Raw genomic sequence first — 21,822 nt, 5'->3', positions numbered from 1 at the left:
TACCATCTCCAGACTGTGTCCCACACATCACTTCCTCCAGATCAGAGGGTTTTTTCAGTCTTGATAAGCTGCAATTCAACACCACAGGGCTATACACAAATGAGTAATAATTACTTACATTCTCAGGCTTTAGTTCAATGGAGATGTTGCACAACGTTTGACCTGCCATGCAGGTAGTGGATCTCACCACGGATACAAGTTCATTCTCCAAGTTCACGCCATCCTTCAGAAGGACAACACCTGTTTTATTAAAGGTCACACGCCAAAAGATCTTCACGTCTTCAAAAGCCCTATAAGCAAATCGAGAGTATATATGTACTGAAGGAGATCACTATTGTTTTAGGAAACATAAACCATGGAGGTAACACACGTTTTCTGTTATGATTCAAAGCTTATCACCAGGGAACAAACTGCTGTAGGATGAAAACTTCTCTTTTTTAATTTAAATTCCTTCACCTGACATGTGTTTAGATCACAAAAACATCACACAGGAAGAAAATAAAGCAATTACACGGAGCTAGATTATTCTCAATTTTTATTTCAGAAAACATGACATTAGCTGCATAAGAGACACTGGTTCTTGGAAGGGAGTTGCCCATGTACCTTCCTTAATACTACAGTAACCGTTCGCCTGGAAAACCAGGTAGGATTTGTTTTTCCTCTAAGTTTAAGGAACGTGAAGTACTTGAGCATATTTGATTAAAAGTACACATCAATGTGCAACATATAGATATAGATATATATGTGCTAATTAGAAAAAATACAGTGTGTCTGTGTGACTGAAAACATTATCATAGTGCTGACACTCAGGTGCCTTCTTAATTGCTCATTTTAGTATTCATACCTACATTGTACTACACGGGGAGTTGAGAACTTGAATTACACCTCGAGCAGGGCAAATATTTTAACTCAAGCAAATCTTTCACACTTGTAGCCTTATAGTGTAAGTTGGAAAATACTTGTTTTTCCTGTCTCTGCTTTATCACAGCAGAGTGACAGACCTAATCACATTCACAACTTAAAGCCAGTTCATCAACTTCTGAGAAGTTACTAAAGCAGCTGAAAAGCAGATTTATTTTAAAACTCTTTGATAAACTCTTCCACTAACAGCAGCTCCTGTGGTTAACAACACAGCATGTTACAACATGTGGGAAGCACATTCGAATCGGCACCTGTTTGGTTGCCTTGTGACAATCAGCAGCACCTCTCTGTTCTCCGAGTCTTCATCAAGTACGAGACCGCTTTGTACTTCTCGAACAAATCCCAAAATGCCATTCTGGAGATCATTTCCTATAGAGGAAACAGTCCATGAAAGTAAGCAAGAAAGTTAAGCTGAGACTAAATTATAACCTTCATGTGAATAACCACTAAAAAAAAATTAAAATAGGTATCAAAACAATGCTACAAAGTATCATCTGGGGACACCTTGAGAAAATTTATTATAATATTTCTGGGTTTAATTTACACTACATAGTTATCCAGAACTTTAAATGTTGGCATTTCTAAATTTTATTTTAACCAGTAGAATAAGTACTTTTGAAAGCAGATATAGTAGGGTACGGGATGAAGATGGGCTTCCAAGGACAGCTTTCTTATTCGTCCCACTCATACTCTTGTTGAACCCATTAATTTTTCCAAATTGTCACATCAGCTTTTCTTCTGCATCTTTAATTCCGTGTGTGCAAGTATGGAGCTGCACAATACTTCACTGTTCTCATGGGAATGTAAACATCTTTGGCAAAACAGCAGTGTATGGAAAAAAAATCCAGGTTTAATGAGGGGAAGCTAATGTCTTCACAGTGCCCCATTAAATCTTGTTACTAAAGGATTTCTCCTTTACAGGTAGCAATGGCTTTACTTACCAGTGCATGCTGAATGTCAATATAGAGACTGATACTTTGCACAAACCCCATTGTATGTAAAAGTGACAAAATGGCAAAAGTAAAAATCTAAAATGCCTGCAATGCTACTGGATCTACATAAAAACTACTCAAGATTAGTCTTTTCCCTTAAAGAGTAAAACAGGGCAAGAACAGAGAGAAGCATAATCTCTAAATGTATTTTGAGCTACGTTGCTAAGGGACGCGTAGTAGCTTTGTACATTAGATGCTTCCTCTGCTCTGGAAAACTCAAGATTTCACAATAGAATACCCTGCTTATAGTCAAATAGATTGCCAATCTTTACATGAAAATTGCTATGAAAACATAGTCATTTACTGTTATTAATTTTCCCAGGGAAATAATATTACCTGCAATAATTACTGTTGCAAAAGCAGCAAATCCATATTCATCCTTTCCTTCTACAATCTGAGCTCCATATTCAGGATTTGAGAGGAAAACATAAAACAATTCCTGTCCTTCAGGCTCATCATCGTCAAAAATCTTTATGGACACCCTGCTTTCTCTTTGTCCATCCAGCAAAGTCAAAGAGACTGACTGTTCCTCAAAATCTTCCCCTTCCATTGCCCAAGTGAAGTTGGATCTTCCATAAACGTTTCCAAAAGGATATGAATCTGCTCCACTTTGTGCACTCACTCCCCCAAAGGTTTTAATGGTTACTTCAACATCGCCAGTAAAACCCTCGGTCCTTCTGATATGAAGTATCGCTGTGTTGGGGGTACTGTTGTTGGCATCTTCTTCAACATAAATAAACTCTGGCCCCAAACTTAGTATTCCATGAAGAATATCATTAGCGAGGATATTAACTGTTGCAACACTGAAAGCTGGATTCAGACGTGGACTCCAGGCATGTTCACAGGTTGAACATCCAAAATTTCCACACAAGTCAAATTTACAAAAAAAAATTCCTCAATTTCAGAGACAGAGTCATCAATTATTGATATTTCTATCACAGCGTTTGTCTGAAAATGTAGAAACATAAGCTCTCCATTGTAGATGGGTACAAAGTCCTCTAGTGGTTTGGCACTTCCTGGAATGGTCTGATATGTCAATTTAGTGAGATTACTTTGAAAACCAAACAATCTTTGGACATGTAGTGTGACTGCCCAAACATCATCTTCAACTGAAACAGACCTTGAGTTAAGAGCAAACTGGAAGATCCCCATTGGCTCAATTTCAGCTGTTGTAAAACCCGATCTGAAACAGAAAAGACACCAAAGTTGACAGAGGAAATATGAAGCGTGAAGAAAAGTAAAACATTAAAGCAGAATAATTTCCAGTGAACAATCAATGATGGCTGTAAGAAAGCGGATCAAACAAATGTCTAATAGCAGAGGGAAGAAATAGCAACCATACCAAAGCAAGATGTAACATGATTGCCTGAAAAATGATTTGGTAATAATAGGATCCAACAGCCCTCCTCAGATGCAATGCACCCAAATCAGCACAGGATACAGAGTAAAGTTTAAATAAAATAAAGTCTTCCTGAGAAAATGGAGAAGCAAAGGAAAGTATGATGTTTTCCCGTTGTGGACACAATGAAAGAAGATACATCACAATACAGCCACCCCGAGTAATACTAGTTTTATCTATAGAACAAACTTCCCATTTCAAAGGAAAACTGAGGGATAGACAGATCTTAACAGATCTACAGTTAGAGCCAGGAAGCTAGAGAATGAGAGGAAGTTATTTTAAAACTTACAGTGAGGCTTTGAAATACTAACTGCCCCCTCACAGGAATTTTTTTTCCAGATCTGAGCCCTGTGATCAATGTAAACTTAAGCTCTACTTCATTCATATTAAATATATCCCTTTCTTATTAGAAAATAAGCATAGAGGCAAAACTCTTCGTTAAATCTTGTGTCTTATACCTGTCTGCAAAACTGACCTATTATTCAGTGCTAGAGGTTATCAAATGGCACTAAAATTACAGTGATTTTGGTCAAAAAACTAGACCATTTCCACCACTAAGGGAGACTAGATAACTTATCTGAGATGGAAAACTACATTAAACGTAATGGTTTTGTTTTTTTAAAAAATAAAAAGGAGGTTTATATAAATTAGGTATTTTCAGAACATTTCTTGTTTTATTTTTCTTATTATAAATAATTTGTTATGTAAGACCTTCTAAATATGGATTTTTAGGGACACGAATGAAAACTGTTAAGAGTTGCTTTCAGTCTTCGGCTTCCCGGCTAAAACTGTTGATCTTCTTTTTCTTGACTGTCTCCGTTATTCTAGGCACCTATGAAATAGACTGGAGTTGGATAAAAGCCTCAGTTCTGAACAGGTCAGATCTAGATCACTTTGTTCTCACCTGAGACAAGCTATACAAATTTATCAAAGAATGGACTACAAGTTACTAGCTGCCTAGAATAATAACAACAGGGATTTGTATAAGTTTTGTATCTGTACACAGGTCATAATTCTTATGGCATTGGTGCGACTCAAAAATACAAGTAGCATCCTTACCTCAGGCGAGCCCCACCAGACACATTGCTGTGCGCTGCTGTTAAAGTGATGGCAAATGACTCACATTTATTTCGGCTTGGAGTGGCCTGAAATGAAATCACTTTACTTTGCTCACCAGAGGAAAATGCAACAGTACCTGAAGGAAAGAGAGAGTGAGAGAGAGCAAAAGTCAAAATAATCCAATAGGAATCCTCTTTTTATCTGGGAATGCGCTAAAGTACAGACTTTAATCACAATTCCACTCCATTTAGGAAGAAGAAAACTGGATAAGGGTCTTTCCTATATGAAGCTGTCCTTCATGGCCACAGCATCGTGTCTGCCTCCCAGACATGTATCTATGAAGTTGAAGGGTTTTTTTGCTTATAAAATGAACACATCCCTTATAGCTAAAAATTAGACCATACCATTTCAATCTAATGACTCTTTATTAATAGAGAAAGCATACAGAGGTATATATAACTAAAAGGTGGTATCATCACTTATGCAACTTTCGTAGCTGTTTCCTCAGACTGTTACTCACCAAAGAGAGGAGTAATATTGCCTGACTGAGCAAAGTCAGTGATCAGGTCTGCTGGGTATCCTGAGATCCAGCTCACGATGACAGAGCCATAAACTCCTTTTCTGGTGATGACAGCCTGGCCTGTCTCTGCTATAATGTCTGTAAGTCGTAAAATCACAGATTCAAAGCCAACCTGTGGAAACATAGTGGATTTTGTTATAGAAAATGGAATAAAAGTGGACAACAACATATATGAAAGAGTACTATATTTTGTAAGGTAGGCATCTTAACAGTAGTTACACATGCATATAAATATATGTATGTACATGTCTATATATGTTTGTGTATATCTATATCTATATATATATATATAAATGCTTTCTTCACAGCTCTTCAACATTTCTAAATCTTAGACTTCTGAGAATTAGATATCAGGGAAAAAAAGGAACCAGTATGAATGACATTTTGGTACTGAGAACACTGAATATAGCATTTTGTGTCTGTCTTTCAAAAGGAAAACAAACCAACCTGCCCTTAATGCTCACATGCAATGGCTGTGGTACCATACAGATACACACAGGTCTAAAACAAAGTATTATTTGTCTATCCAGTGAAAGTAAGTTGTTGTCACATTACATTGTTCACAAAAACATTCTTGATAGTATGATGTACTTTTCTTTCTTTGACCAAAAAATGGGAATGAAAAGATAATTCACACATTCTAAAATGATAAGTGGATGTATGGTAGTAAACAATGTTTACAGAAAGACCATTTGAATTAAGTTCAATTCCAAATTGAAAGACAAAACAGTGTGTCAAGAGAATTAAAATCATTACATAAAGACTTGAATAAAATTTAAGAGACAAAAACTCAGCATGCTGTTGTCTTTGCTTGCCACATAAAAAGGGAACTGTAGCACATATGCCATATTGGAACAGGTATAGTATATTTTTTCTGTCTCATACAAAGCAGACAAATGGAAAATTCCCCACTCAGTGATTAGTCAAAGGTACTGTCAACTGCACTAAAATGCAGCATGACCTCCACTTTTTTTGCACATGATACTGCATGCATGCTCTTATCTACTTTGGGGCTGCTGTACTTAAAGGAATAACATCGTCCAGAACTAGCTATTTTCCTCTAAGTCTCAGAACTTCCACTTCGTGTAAACAAAAGTATAAGTAAATCATCATATTTATGCTATTTACGTTTTATAGATGAAGAGACCTTTTCAAACTGCATTTACACATCTCTGTATGAATTTGTATCAGAGAAAAGACAATATACAGTACAAGTAATAACTGGAACAGTCTTGTCGGTCATTAAATTGGTTGCAATGATGAAAACTTTAAGGAGCAAACTGAATTCTTATAGCGGCTGCCTTTTGTAATGAAGCGTACCTTCCTTCTGCGGTAGAAAATTACACTGCAGTCAGTCTACTGACCTGTGAATTGGCAGCTTCCTCAGGAACAAGCAGAATGGCTGACTTCGCTTTTCCTAATATTTTGGCACATCCTTGGCACTTGTCCCAACCAGGCTTACGTTAGTCAGTTCCAGGGTAAAATTCAAGCCCAGTACAATAAACGCCTTTGAGAGGAAGAATGCAATTAAAATGGTGGCAATGTAATTCCACTGAAAACACGATAACCACCAGTTCAAAGAGTTAAGTGGCAGAAAAATCAGCAGATTTTGTTGTTTGCATGAAAAAGCAGTGTTTTCAAGTCAAGCGTTTTGTTGATTATCTTTCTATAAAGAAACACAGTTAAAACAGCAATATTGTGATTGTAATTTACCAGCAGTTAATTGAAAGATGAGTTTATAGAGCAAGTATTGCCATTTTACTGAATTGTATCTAACATAGTGGGTCTCAGCTTGATCTTAACTCTTAGGGTTAATAAGAATATTTGAATACATAAAATAACAAAATATTGAACTGATAGTAACACAAAGCAATGATGGAAGGAAACACTGGATATTTGAACGCATGCATAGAGTGATTTTGCAGTTATTACCTGAAAATGTGATATTTGAACCCACTTCTAGTCCATAAATAGGAAATTCATTATACCAAAACTCTCTTTTCTGCTTCTTGACAGTGGACAGTATTGAGAGTTTAGTATCTTATTCCAGCACATTTGTATTGTGATGAACACAAATGGAAACAATAGATACCACATGACTTAAAAGGATAATACAGACCTGGTTGCTTATTGGCACTCTTTGCACTCCAAAGCTGGCACCGTCTTTTATTGTGAGGTATCCCACCTCATTCTCAGGCTCAATTAGTGCTTCTTCACAATGAGATGTGATATGGTACTCAACAACTGCTTCTCCAAATGCCCCAGCATGCCGAGTTACATTGATCTGAACATACCGACGATCCAGGTTCCTCTCTACGAGTACTGACTGCTGGTCAGAGTACAGGGCGAACACTCCATAGGGGTCATCATTTGCAAACACATTGATTTCCAAAATTCTTTTCTCTTGGTCTAAATCTGCTCCACCTTCTACTGAAATCAGCTGCACCACATAGTTCTCCTCCAGTGCTGGAACATCGTCAGGTAACAGGTAGATGATTATCTCAGCTGTGCTCTCTTGGTCAGCAATGACAACAGATCCCTCTGTCCTAAGAAAGTCACCCGTGATGTCAGATTCACTACGTATTTCCCAGTAAACCTGAGATTTATTTAGAAAATGCACAAAATGAAGGCAATATCACCCACAGAGTCGGAAACTTTCACATTCATGGTTCAGTATAGATTGCATACGGAATAGGTTGGGTTTAAATGGGTAAAATACAAATTTGTTTAAGTATGCATAGAAAGAAGCACATAGACTATCTTACAAAGTGGTGTGTTGTTCTTCCAGCAGTACTGTGAATGCAAAGATTACCTTTGTATATCTTCTGGACACCTACGTAAAACTATACGGAATCTCTGAACAATTGCTTGACATTATTTCTATTTTTACACCAAGATATCCTTGCTGTTTTTCCAGTTTCCAGAATTCCTCACAACAGAAAGGTGTGAAGAGTTCTCATTAAACACATTAGATGCTTTTTATTAATTTTTTTTTTTTTTTAATAAATGAGTACTTGTGAAAATGCTGACTTGTAAACAACTTTAGGTAAAGACAATGTAAGTGATGATTCTAAAATGTCTGATTCTTACCTTTACATATGGCTGAAAAAGAGTAAATTGTGAGGATCTCAAAGAAAGTTCACTATGAAAGTCTGGTCTCTCCTGTTCTCCCATCAAAAGCACAGGAGCAGAGGGAGAGAGAAAGCAAGACAAGCACTCCAGTGCTGGTTTTCTGGTTTTTTCACTGACCAGGGGAGACTGCATCTGACTCTACAAACCACAACTACTAGAGCTGAGCCCTTGCTAAACTCAGTCTAAAAGGCGACATTTCAAAATTTGAGAAATACGCAATTGAAAGGCACAGAATAAGATCTCCCTCCATGCACTGATACAGAGGATTATTTCAGATTATAATGTTGATTAGGAAGAGAGTGAGAATACCGTTATGTTTCCCATGGTGCCCTGGATTCGTCTGACAAACAGTGTAATACCTTGTGGCCCTTCCACTGCAGAGGGTTCTGTGAAGTTTTTCTCAGTTAACGATTCAGGAGCAAACTGTACCATTCCGTTGGGATCACCAAACTTCTGTATCTTTAAGGAAGTAATTGAATAAAAAAAAATTAAACAATCAGAAATGTAAAGTGAATAGTATTCTTGTTTGAAACATTGAGATTTTCATTGCTAGATGCTATAGGGAATGTATCAATTAGTTCTTCCTCTTGAGTTTTCTCCTCTTAAGAAGACTCAAGAGTACATCAGTATTTAGAAGAGAGTCTGAGAGAGTCTGCTCTCTAATAGGTCATTTCCCAACTTATACTGGAACGAACCTGGGGTTGTTCCTGCCCAGACACAAGACTCTACACTTGCCCTTGTTCTATTTCATTAAATTTCTCCCTGCCCAACTCTCCAGCCTGTCCAGGTCTCCCAATGGCAGCACAGCTTCCAGTGTCAGCCACTCCTCTCAGCTTGGTGTCATCAGCAAACTTGCTGACAGTCACTCTGTTCCCTCATCCAAGTCATTGATGAATATATTGAATAATACAGGCCCCAGTACTGACCCTTGAGGGACTGCACTAGATACAGGCCTCAACTGGACTCTGACCCATTGACCACGACCATCAAACCCATGTAGTAGGGGAGGCAAAAGAAAAAGAGGCAAATGACAAGCTATTCAATCATTATGATTACCCTTCAAAGCTTTGCAGGATAAATACCAATAACAGAGATCTCAAGAGGAAGAAAAGCAATAATGACTTACTATTAGTGTAATGCTGTTTGCCTTAGGATCTAGTTCTGCTTCACCTTTCATAAGGCTCAGCCTAATAATGAAGATCTCCTGAACTTCGACTTCTTCACGAGGATGGATTTGTAGATTAATAGTTCTCAGCCCTCCTTCCCCTTCTCCAAAATAGAATGATCCGTTCACAGGGTCACCCATGTCACTATTCAGGGGAGATAAAAGCTCTTCTGAATTGGGTCCCAAGATGTCCCAATTAATCTGTGGAAGATACCAGTTTCAGATTTACAGTAGTGACATATTATAACTGCCTCCCGGGTCGAGGGAAGTGACAGAGTAACACAAGCGACATAAAAATTCTTGCATCTGCTAACAAGCTACATTTAAATATGTGCTCTTTTTACAGAACACAACATATTAATAATTGATTACATGTGGGAAAATATATAATCCTTTGGAGAAAAATAAACATTAAAAATAGAAATTCTGAAGTGCTAGTTAGCCACAATGCCATTTTATTAAATTCTAGATATTAGTTACAGAAAAGAAAATCAACTGAGGTTTCTGTAGCACGTAACAGGAAATGCACAGGCCAGTTTACTTTTCTCGTCCTTTCACAATTTGTTTTGAAAAGCTCACCAAATAAGTATCCTGACCAGAAACATTCCCTGGCAAGTGTGATATCAAGACTGAAAACGACAAATATTTTCTGCAATCGAAGTTTTTAATGCCTCAAATCACGATTCACACTTCCTCAGGCTGATTAAAAGCCAGAATATTTTCAAAATTTCCCACAAATTAGATTGGTTTTGAAGGGGTCCTATTCAGCATCTTAAAATTATTATTTTGACACTTAATTGTTTTTCAGTTTTCTTCAATGACTTCTAGGAAAAGCCAAAGAAGACCACGGCAGTTTTCACATGAGGAGAGCAGTAGCTCATGGCCTTTAATGCCAATTTTCCAATCATTTGCCCAGACTGTGGAAGCCTTATCTTGGTTCATATTTATACTTTCACTTTGGCAGTGATACGTACAGACTAAAAAAAAGTCTAGAGGCCTCATAGTAAACAATTTACTGAAAATAAATTGACCAGCTTCAGGAAGTAATTCAACTGAGTTAAATTAAATTAGCGGTGGTGCATGAAATTAACTATATTTTCAATGGGACTGGGAGATAGTTCAAAATAAAGTACACCAGACCATAATAAAAGGAGAAAAGCAGGAGGACAAAGAGAAGATCAAAAAAGTAACAATATTTTCTGTTCTTCTGCAACTATGCAGAAGTCACACTTAATGAAAAGCTGCAACTATCCCATTAGAAATCAGTCACAAGGAAGCCCCTGACGGCAAAAAAAGAAGATTTTTGGCCTTGTCACTGGAAAACATTCCGTTTTTGAGAACCAGGGCCCACCTGTGTCTCCCCAAACAATTTTCCTGTCCTTTCCAGCACCAGCGACACTCTTGTCGGTGTATCGGGGCTGGGAAGAGTAATTCGACTTTGGCTGAGAAATCAGATGATGCCCTGGGGGGAGTCGCTTTTGGCAATGGTGACCTGGCTCAGTAGATGGAGCCCAAGGGCTGCTCCACCAGTGGCCCCCATCAGCTGGATTTCAAATTGCTCTGCAAATTCGCTGCATGGAAAAAAAAAAAACCAACAGAAAAAAGACCTTCTGAGACACACAAGAACAAAAAATTAAAATTATGATTTGTCATTCAACCATGCATCCAGCTGGATCTGTTTAAAGATATACAGAAGTCATCTCTGTAAGCATACAGCAGAAGATTCCCCCCATTTGCAGAGAATGGTGATATCTGAAATAAAAATATTGTTTTATTTTCCACATGTGCTAAATTTAAAAAAAAAAAAAAACAATCAGCAAAATATTTTATTATTCACAGCAGTACTATTAACAGCCAAACTTTCTGATAATCTAGGTAAAAAGAATGTAGTTGTTTGCATAAAATTTAACAGGCACTATGAAACTCCAATAATAGCTTCTTTTCCCTCCCTTTAAATATTTCAGGGCTGCAGAAATTTGCTTTTCAATTCAAATTCTGCTGATAGGCATACTGCACGCGCTAAAAAACGGTTTCTCAGAAGTAGATTAGTGAATAAATATCTGAAAAAAATAATTACCTTTCTTCATCATCTATGATAGAGATATAGATAAAAGTCTGGTTCTGGCCACGATAAAAAATGACAGAATCATTATGGATGATGTAGTCAGCGTTCGGAAGTGCAGAAATACTTCGAGAAAGGAAATCGGCTGTTACATCGCCATATATTCCACGCTTTCTCACAACAGGAATCATGATTAATCCAGCATCCTCTTGCACTTCAAGAAAAATTGGGAAAAAAAGTTATTTTATTTCAAAATTTGTGAGAGAGCCACAGGCTTATCCTCTAAACCATAGTAAAAACCTCTGGTAAACTTACCCTGTAGAAGGATATACTGTGGATCAAATTCTATGATGCCTTCTGCATTATCACTTTTTGCTATAGTGACTCGTACTGTGGAGATATTTCCTATTACTGGGGGTTGATCTATCTGTAGATCATTTTCCTTTACGGTGAAATCAAATCCACTTGCAAGAACATAAAAAGGAATATTACATTAAAAAAAAATCTTGCAAAAGTATTGTAATGCAAGTATGACAATTTTCAATTACCACAAATACTTTTATTTTCTGACAGTTACCACTGAAGATTTTTGGTCACACTTTTTCAAACTATATCTGCAAAACTGGCAGTTTTTTTCACAGAAATGTGGATCTTTCGCTTTTTCTTTCACATTTTATCTTCTTCTTTGAGTTTCATGTGATTTGACAACTTCTATGTAATGGATGGACTTTCAGCTTTAATAAATCTTAATCAGCAAAATCTTAAAATTAATGTTGAAAGAATGTGGATTGCCATACATCCAATTTGTATGATTATTACTATTATAGCTGCCATATGAAATTTTACAGTAAAACACCTGAAATCCAGCGGTGCCTTTATGCAGGTGGATCAGATTCCAAATACAGTTTGATCTCCTGCTTTTAATTAATTTTATCTTATAATTAATTTTATCTTTACCTTCCTTAGAGTTCCACTTTGGTAATCATCACTGAAAAGTCTTCAGGACCTTCAGGAAAGTCGTCATCATGAATTTCAACCGAAATCATTCTACTCTTCTCATGTGGTTCAAATAACAGTTCCCTTACTGTGGGGGTGAAATCAGCTCCCTCCTCTGCAGTCCCATTTATTCTCTGGAAGCAAAGACGCACTTTGCCATAGGATCCCCTTGAACGCAAAACAGTGATGTTAACCTGAGGGAGAGAGGACATTTGCTTTAAAAAATGGCTTGGCTTTTCTGTTACCATTCTGAGACTGTTCTATAGGCACCTTCTCAACGGTTCTGCCAGGTAACGATTTGCTGCAGTAAGCGCAGAATACACATAATTTAACAGACGGGCATCTTTCTCAGAGTATTAAAAACACCAAAAGCCTCAGATGGACTATGCTATGATAAATGCAGAATAAATCTCTGCCTTTTTTTTTTTCCTAAAGTTAAGTATAAATCTACCGACAATATTGATATCTATCGATATTTTACGTAAGAAGTAATTTTAACCATATACCCATTTTTCTTCTTCTGTTGTCAGCAATACTTCTCGTGAAAATGTAAACTCTCCGTATGGAAAATCACTGGCGGCCATGGTAATATTTGCTGTGCTGCTAGATTCGTTTATGAGTCCTCCATCACTGATCCCAGTTAATTCAAATGTGTAGTAATGCTTCTCCTCAGGACGGTTATCATCGACAGCCTAGGGAGAAGAACCAATTAACCATTTCCAGGTAGAGAGGTATAACTAATTTCTAATCAAGATGCTGGCTAGATAAAAGGAAGAACCTGAAATAGCTACTGGTGTAAAATCTCTTGTACCTGTATTAGAACCACTGCTGCACACTGCCTATCTCGCATTGTCAAGGTCTCCGACGTCTCAATAAATTCTGTGTGATGACGGGGTGTTATATTCCAATATATTATGATTTCACCAAAAATCCCTGGGCCACGTGTCAGGCTGCAGAATGCAAACACAGATTTAATCTTCTACCTTTAATATTTGATACCAAATCCAGAGATATAAAGCACAGATATTGTTGTGCATGGAAGAAATGTTACCAGCACTGTGAAGCTTGAATTTTAATCTATTAAGTCACTATTAAGATCTTTACCATAACCTCTTCAGAGCAATAACGTGTCTGCAGTTCTGATTTACTTCCCCATGTTGGGAGGCATCTTGAGCTGTTTTTTTTGAGCTGAAAACAGAAGGGAAATGGGACTTACGGGTAGCACCCAGAGGTAATTTGGTTTTGAAGGCAGAAAGATACGAGAATAGTACTATGAGATCACTTGAGAAATGTTCTGTGTGCTGCTTGTCTAAAAACCTAGAGGCTAATCCTACTCATGACATTCTCGGTGAACTGAAGCATGGCAAGAAATTGTCTATACCATGATCTAGTACATGTTCTAAACTGGTGCTGCACAAAGCATCCCTTTGTCTGTTGGGATTCTCAGGGCAGCATGAGAATCCGTTTTCTTGCTTATATTTGCTGTTTCACTAAGGGAAAGTGTTGTAATACTTTTTCTCCAATTCTGTTAGAAGGTATGGTAACATTGTGATTTCTTCATCTTGTTTTCAGCTGACTGAATGCAGTGAAAGAATTGCATCTTGTTTCAACTAAGACCCAGTGCTGCTTTGGTTATGCTGATCATCGTAACAATGTACCGAATTTCAGCTCAAGCACCAACCCTGAACTGAATCCTGAAAAGCACAAAGCATCTTCAAATATAATTGACTGCCTTCCCCTATTCCTTTGATTAGAATCCTCTTTCCTTTAATGAATCTATGTTGTAAATAATTGGAAGACATACCTAAAGCTCCTCAGCAATACTGAAAAGACACCTACGTAGTATGTTCTGCCCTTCTTAAAAAACAAGCATCTAATTTTAAAAATACTTATGATTTTAGAAGTGATAATGAAATGCAGCATTCAATTAATTCTTGCCAAATGTGGAGCCTCATAGCTTTTGAAACAGAGCTGTTTTGGATAAATGAGTGATGTACTCACCTAATAAGAGCAGTCCCATTATAATTTCCTGAAGGTTCTCCAATCAGAACATGCTGGGATGAATGTGCTATCCCAGCCACCCCAGAAGCTCCTTCATCACCCACAATAATGATGGTTGCAACACCTATGAAGAGAACAAAAGCTTCTCATGGTAAAACAAAGCTAACTAGTGAGGTATTTTTTTAGCATGTTTGGTGACACAAATGGTTAAGCACCAGCTTCCCGGGGAGCCCATGGAATCCCCAACCTTGGAGATATTCAGAATTTCAGTAGACAAGGCATTCAGTGACCTGATCTCATTGTGAAGGCAATTCAACAAGATGACCCCCCTAGATGGTCTCTTACAAACGAAATTATTCTATGTTTCTTACAGGTCCGAACCTGGTTTTGGTTTCTGCTTGTTTTTGTTAAACAATTCTTTACAGACAATGTTGATTATCTGAACACAAAAGTCTACGCCAACACTTGATTTAGACGGAAAAAGTACGATCTAAAATTCTCTTTGATTTCTTCAGATAAGGAAAAAACTGAGGGAAAAATACTGACCTCCTTTTGTCACAGGAGCTCTGCTAGCTCGTTTCTTCTATGTTGTTTCTGGGGGGAGTTGGGTTTTATTTACGGGGGGGACGTTTGAGTCGATTCATGTGAAGATACACAATTCTGCACTAGCTTTTAAGAAATGTGTCTTTTTTTCAGACCACTTCACTTCTTCACAGAATATCAGTTCTAACTATAACATTCAGCACATATTCGGCTCCTCTCTTTGACTTGTAGAACGAATCCTAAAAGATACATCTTCTTAGGACTCAGGGCGTCTAGCACACAGACAGCCGCGGCGCGAAAGCCGCGCCCACAGGACACAGAACCCGCCGCGCCTCGCCCCGAGCTCCCGCCGAAGCGGCGCCCCACTCGCCACGCCACCAGCTCTGCTTTTCAACGTCCCCCCGACTAACGGGGGCTGCGCCGCTCCCGGAGGGACCACCGGAGCGGGCACGGGCGCTGCGCCGGAGGGAGACACGGCTCCAGACCGCCAGCCTTCAGCGCACCTGCCCGCAGGGTCACACGCCTCCCGCCAGCTTCGCCGGCTCGGCGGGGGGGAACCGGAGACGAACGCCTCCGCTCCGCGCCGCGCCGCGCCGGCAAATCCCGCCCCGCCCCGTTCCACCGGCACGGTCACCCCCGCCGCGGCCGCACTCACCTGCCGCCTCTTTCGCCGCTCCGCTCCCGCCAGGCGCTCGTGCTTTGGGCATGCGCGGTAGCGAGACCGCAGCACCCGCCCCTTGCCGCGTCCCGGTTGGCTGCCTAGGACACGTCAATCACCTCTCTCGCCGCCTAGCAGCGCTCGCGAGTCGGGCATGCGCAGTACGGAGACCTCAACGCCCGCCCCTCTGGCAATCTGATAGGCGGACAGAGTGGCGACTGACGTGCCTAGGCAGCCAACCAGCGCTCCGTCCTTCCAGCCCCCCAGCCCTCCCGCGCCAGCAGCCGCGTTGCAAAGGGAACAATAAACCGCGCTCCCCGGCTTTCCGCTGAAAAGGGGGGTGGCTGGGTCCCCGCAGCAGAAAAAACCCTTCCGTCCTGCATTGCCCTTCGCCAGTACAACTGCACAGCTGGGAACTCGGCAACGTCAAGCGGCCGTCTGACAGACGCACACTCGGAACTTGACTAGGCTGGCGATTTTGGCTGGCTTACACACACGGACTTGCACTTCTCTGAGGAAACAAATTCTTTTTTAAGCACAGCCTCTCCTTGGGGAAGAAAAAACGCCCCCTCCGCGCTCCCAAACACTAGGCAGCCGTGGGGAAACCACCGAAAGCCAAGACCGACAGCAGCAACGTGGAGTGCAATCTGGCTTCAATTCTGATCACGCACTTAATGGCCTCTCCCAGGCCTACCAATGACTGCTCCTTTTCTGGAAGGACAAACTGAACGTCCTAAACTGAAGACTGCACGGAACACAGCTCCACTGGCAGCCCATTTGCCTCTTCTCCGGCTTCCACGGGGAATATCTTGTAGCGTCCTCCAACTCGCAAACGTTCTTCCTCAGTCCACGGCCCCAGACGCGGAATCTCCTGAGCAGCGAGCGGAAACAAACGCGCGGGATTTTCTTCACGGCACCGAGAAGGCGGCGCTGGCAAAAAAGCAGGCCAAAGCACCTAAACCCGTCTGCCAGCCCCAGCCTGCGGCCAAGAGACTGGGAGCACCCTGCCCGAGGGGCCGCGCACCCCGCAGCTGTACTTGGACGACCGTGTGCGTAAAAGCAGGTGTGTCTACAAACGATTGTCTGTCCACATGCGTGTGCCTTGATGCAGGCTCCGTTCGTGCTTAAGCTGGAGTGAGTGCACAGCTGCGCCGTTTGTTGGCAAAGCTCCGCGTGTTGCACGACGTTGCCCAGTCCTGCATTTCTCATGCAGACAGATACACGGGAGCTCTGCTAGTAAAGGAGCAAAGACAGTCGTAGGCAGAACTGAATGCTGCTCCGAGCTACTTCTCACCTATGGCAAATGCTTCACAGGGGCCCGAGGAGAGGCGCTCAGCAGCCGATCTACAAAAGAAACGAAACAGATCATGCCTTAACGCGAAAGAGCAACAGAGCATCACTGCGCAAGTTTGTCCCTGATCTACAGCTGAGAGCGAACACTTGTGTGCTTGTTGGAGAGATTGTGTCTTGCCTGTAAGTGTCTGGGAGTTTGAGGCAAGTCAGTGTGGCTGGTTCGATAATCAACGTCTAGGATAGCTGCAGAGCGGTCCCTGTTGGTGTGGGGACAGTGTGCCTGTAGGTCAGTCTGTGTTCCTAGCACCTGCTGTATCGATCCGTCGCTCCACACGCGTGTGAGTCCATGTCTTTCTCTCCACAAGCATGTGTGCTGATTTCGTCGCACATGTGCATCTGTGCTAGTGTTGAGCTCAGCGGAGTGTGTCTCTGGACACTTGGTGTGCGTTGGCTGTGCCTGTGTGTAACGCAGCACAGCCACGACTGCCTCGGTGAAGAGAGACCAGGGAAATCATCTAGGCAGAGTCAACAAAAGAAAACCGAAGAGCGATTAACGTGTGCTCGACAGAGACGGATTCCCTGCGCTGACATTTCTCAGTAACGCCAGAAGAAAGCTGAGCGGTAGATCGACCGGAGAAATGCTTCCCTAGACGACATTTAGCGAATGAACTGCAGTGTGCGCGGCTTTCAGGATTGTGCCTGAAAAGTGCGAAAACCAGCAGAGCCTGTGCTCAAAAGTTGGTGGCTGTGTGACTGCATTGATGCACGTTCCCGTGTCTGCGAGTGTATAGACGGCTGTTTCACGTTCACACAAAGGCACCTGGTCGGGTTTTTCTTATGTGCGTGCACACGCGTTTCCGTTGTCTCTTCGGAACAGACGTAGCTCTCTGCATGCTGAACGACGTGGAAAAAAGCGTCTGCCTATATTTTGGTTAACAATCGAGGGTGCGTGTTCCGTCAGCGGCATTTCCGCAGACGACTCCGCAGAGCCAGTTCTGAAAGCTCCGCACACCAGGACTGAATGTAGAACCAAGCAATTGCACCGGTGCGCTCGTAATATATTCTCACGGACGTCTCTTATGCCATAGCATTACGAACGTATTTGCGTTCAAGCAAGTATCACAAACAACGTGTGAAGCGAGGATCTGTGGGTATTTTCTCCGTACGGCATGCTTCGTGGTAGCTTACTTGCCGATCGCAGTCTTAGCGGTTTCTATACACGACTCGGTACAGGGAGAGAAAGAGAGTGCATGGGAAAACTTGCGTTTTCTGAGCTGGAACCTGTTTGCTACGCCTTCTGTTTGTCCAAGTGAACACACACGATTCCCCACTGAAAACCAAGCAGAAACCTTTCCACAAACTCCCAGGTAGGCGCACCCACCACCTCGTGGACGCGAACGCAGCTAGAGAAAAGCACCTAATTTTCCACACTGATGCTTAAGCAAACGCCAGGCCACACACAAGCACACATCTGCAAGCGCGCCCACTCCCATCTATGCACAGAAAGACGTACGCGAAACGTGCTGACATGCTTGAGGGTAAACAGGTGTGCGTTGATGGTTGGCGTACTGCATCACGCATACGTGGCTGCACGAGACTATTCTTTTGGAGGGTACGTGCAGATACGTCCCTGTACTTGGACGACTGTGTGCATGGAAGCATGTGTGTCTACAAACGATTTTCTGTCCAGATGAGTGTGCCTTTTTGCAGACTCATTTCGTGCTCAAGTTGGAGTGAGTGCATAGCTGCTCCGTTTGCTGGCAAGGTTTTGCGTGTCGTACGACTTTGCCCAGTCCTGCATTTCTCACGCGGACAGATGCAAGTGAGTTCTGCTAGTAAAGGAGAAAAGACAGTCGCAGGAAGATCTGAATGCTGCTCCGAGCTACTTCTCACCCTTGGCAAATGCTTCAAAGTGGCGCAAGGAATAGTGTTCCGCAGCCGATGGACAAGAGAAACGGAACAGATCATGCCTTAACGCGAAAGAGTAACAGGGCGTAACTGCGCAAACTTGTCCCTGATCTACAGCTGAGAGCGAACACTTGTGTGCTTGTCGGAGAGATTGTGTCTTGCCTGTAAGTGTCTGGGAGTCTGGCGCAGGTCAGTGTGGCTGGTTCGATAAACAACGTCTAGGATAGCTGCAGAGAGGTCCCTGTTGGTGTGGGGACAGTGTGCCTGTAGGTCAGTCTGTGTTCCTAGCGCCTGCTGTATCGATCCGTCGCTCCACACGCGTGTGAGTCCATGTCTTTCTCTCCACAAGCATGTGTGCTGATTTCGTCGCACATGTGCATCTGTGCTAGTGTTGAGCTCAGCGGAATGTGTCTCTGGACATTGATGTGCGTCGGTTGTGCCTGTTTGTAACGCATCACAGCCATGACTGTTCCGTCGAAGAGAAACCAGGGAAATCATCTAGGCAGAGTCAACAAAGGAAAACCGAAGACGGATTGACGTGCGCTCGACAGAGACGGATTCCCTGCGCTGACATTTCTCAGTAACGCCAGAAGAAAGCTGAGCGGTAGATCGACCGGAGAAATGCTTCCCTAGAAGACATTTAGCGAATGAACTGCAGTGTGCGCGGCTTTCAGGATTGTGCCTGAAAAGTGCGAAAACCAGCAGAGCCTGTGCTCAAAAGCTGGTGGCTGTGTGACTGCATTGATGCACGTTCCCGTGTCTGCGAGTGTACAGACGGCTGTTTCACGTTCACACAAAGGCACCTGGTCGGGTTTTTCTTCTGTGCGTGCACACGCGTTTCCGTTGTCTCTTCGGAACAGACGTAGCTCTCTGCATGCTGAACGGCGTGGAAAAACGCGTCTGCCTATATTTTGGTTAACAATCGCGGCTGCGTGTTCCGTCAGCAACATTTCCGCAGACGACTCCGCAGAGCCAGTTCTGAAAGCTCCGCACACCAGGTCTGAATGTATAACCAAGTAATTGCACAGGTGCGCGCCATCACATATTCTGAGGGACGTCATTTACGCCACAGCAGCACGAAGGTATTTGAGTTCAAGCATGTATCAGAAACAATGTGTGGACGAGGATGTGTTGGTATTTTCTCCGTACGGCACGCTTCGTGGTCGCTTACTTGCCGATCGCAGGCTTAGCGACTTCTATACACGACTCGGTATAGGGAGAGAAAGAGAGCGCATCGGAAAACTTGCCTTTTCTGCACTGGAACCTAGTTCCTACGCATTGTTTTTCTCCACGTGAACACACACGATTCCCCACTGAAAACCAAACAGAAACCTTTCCACAAGCTCCCAGTTAGGTGCACCCACCACCTTGTGCGTACGAACGCAGCTAGAGAAAAGCACCTGCCTTTTCACACACTGAGACTTAGGTAAATGCCTGTCCACACACATGCACACATCCGCAAACGCGCCCACTCCCATCTTTGGACAGAAAGACGTACGCGAAACGTGCTGACATGCTTGAGGGTAAACAGGTGTGCATTGATGGTTGGCATACTGCATCACGCATACGTGGCTGCACGAGACTATTCTTTTGGAGGGTACGTGCAGATACGTCCCTGTACTTGGACGACCGTGTGCGTAAAAGCGTGTGTGTCTACAAACGATTGTCTGTCCACATGCGTGTGCCTTGATGCAGGCTCCATTCGTGCTTAAGCGCGAGTGAGGGCACAGGTGCGCCGTTTGTTGGCAAGGTTCCACGTGTTGCACGACGTTGCCCAGTCCTGCATTTCTCACGCGGACAGATGCAAGGGAGCTCTGCTAGTAAAGGAGCAAAGACAGTCGTAGGCAGAACTGAATGCTGCTCCGAGCTACTTCTCACCTATGACAAATGCTTCACAGTGGCGCAAGGAAAGGCGCTCAGCAGTCGATCTACAAGACATACGAAACAGATCATGCCTTAACGCGAAAGAGCAACAGGGCGTCACTGCGCAAACTTCTCTCTGATCTACATCTGAGAGCGAACACTTGTGTGCTTGTTGGAGAGATTGTGTCTTGCCTGTAAGTGTCTGGGAGCTTGGGGCAGGTCAGTGTGGCTGGTTCGATAATCAACGTCTAGGATACCTGCAGAACGGTCCCTGCTGGTGTGGGGACAGTGGGCCTGTAGGTCAGTCTGTGTTCCTGGCGCCTGCTGTATCGATCCGTCGTTCCATACGCTTGTGAGTCCATGTCTTTCTCTCCTTATACTTGTGTGCTGATTTCGTCGCACATGTGCATCTGTGCTAGTGTTGAGCTCAGCGGTGTGTGTCTCTGGACACTTGGTGTGCGTTGGCTGTGCCTGTTTGTAACACAGCACAGCCACGACTGCCTCGGTGAAGAGAGACCAGGGAAATCATCTAGGCAGAGTCAACAAAGGAAAACCGAAGACGGATTGACGTGCGCTCGACAGAGACGGATTCCCTGCGCTGACATTTCTCAGTAACACGAGGAGAAAGCTGAGCGGTAGATCGACCGGAGAAATGCTTCCCTAGACGACATTTAGCGAATGAACTGCAGTGTGCGCGGCTTTCGGGATTGTGCCTGAAAAGTGCGAAAACCAGCAGAGCCTGTGCTCAAAAGCTGGTGGCTGTGTGACTGCATTGATGCACGTTCCCGTGTCTGCGAGTGTATAGACGGCTGTTTCAGGTTCACACAAATGCATCTAGTCGGGTTTTTCTTCTGTGCGTGCACACGCGTTTCCCTTGTCTCTTCGGAACAGACGTAGCTCTCTGCATGCTGAACGACGTGGTAAAACGCGTCTGCCTATATTTTGGGTAACAATCGAGGGTGCGTGTTCCGTCAGTGGCATTTCCGCAGACGACTCCCCAGAGCCAGTTCTGAGAGCTCCGCACACCAGGACTGATTGTAGAACGAAGCAATTGCAACTATGCACGCAATCACATATTCTGACGGACGTCTTTTATGACACAGCAGCACGAAGGTATTTGCGTTCAGGCACGTATCAGAAACAATGTGTGGACGAGGATGTGTTGGTATTTTCTCCGTACGGCACGCTTCGTGGTCACTTACTTGCCGATCGCAGTCTTAGCGGTTTCTATACACGACTTGGTACAGGGA

The sequence above is a fragment of the Nesoenas mayeri genome (assembly GCF_963082525.1).
Source record: "Nesoenas mayeri genome assembly, contig: SCAFFOLD_36, whole genome shotgun sequence".
Taxonomy (NCBI): domain Eukaryota; kingdom Metazoa; phylum Chordata; class Aves; order Columbiformes; family Columbidae; genus Nesoenas; species Nesoenas mayeri.
This window is presented reverse-complemented; position numbering follows the sequence as displayed.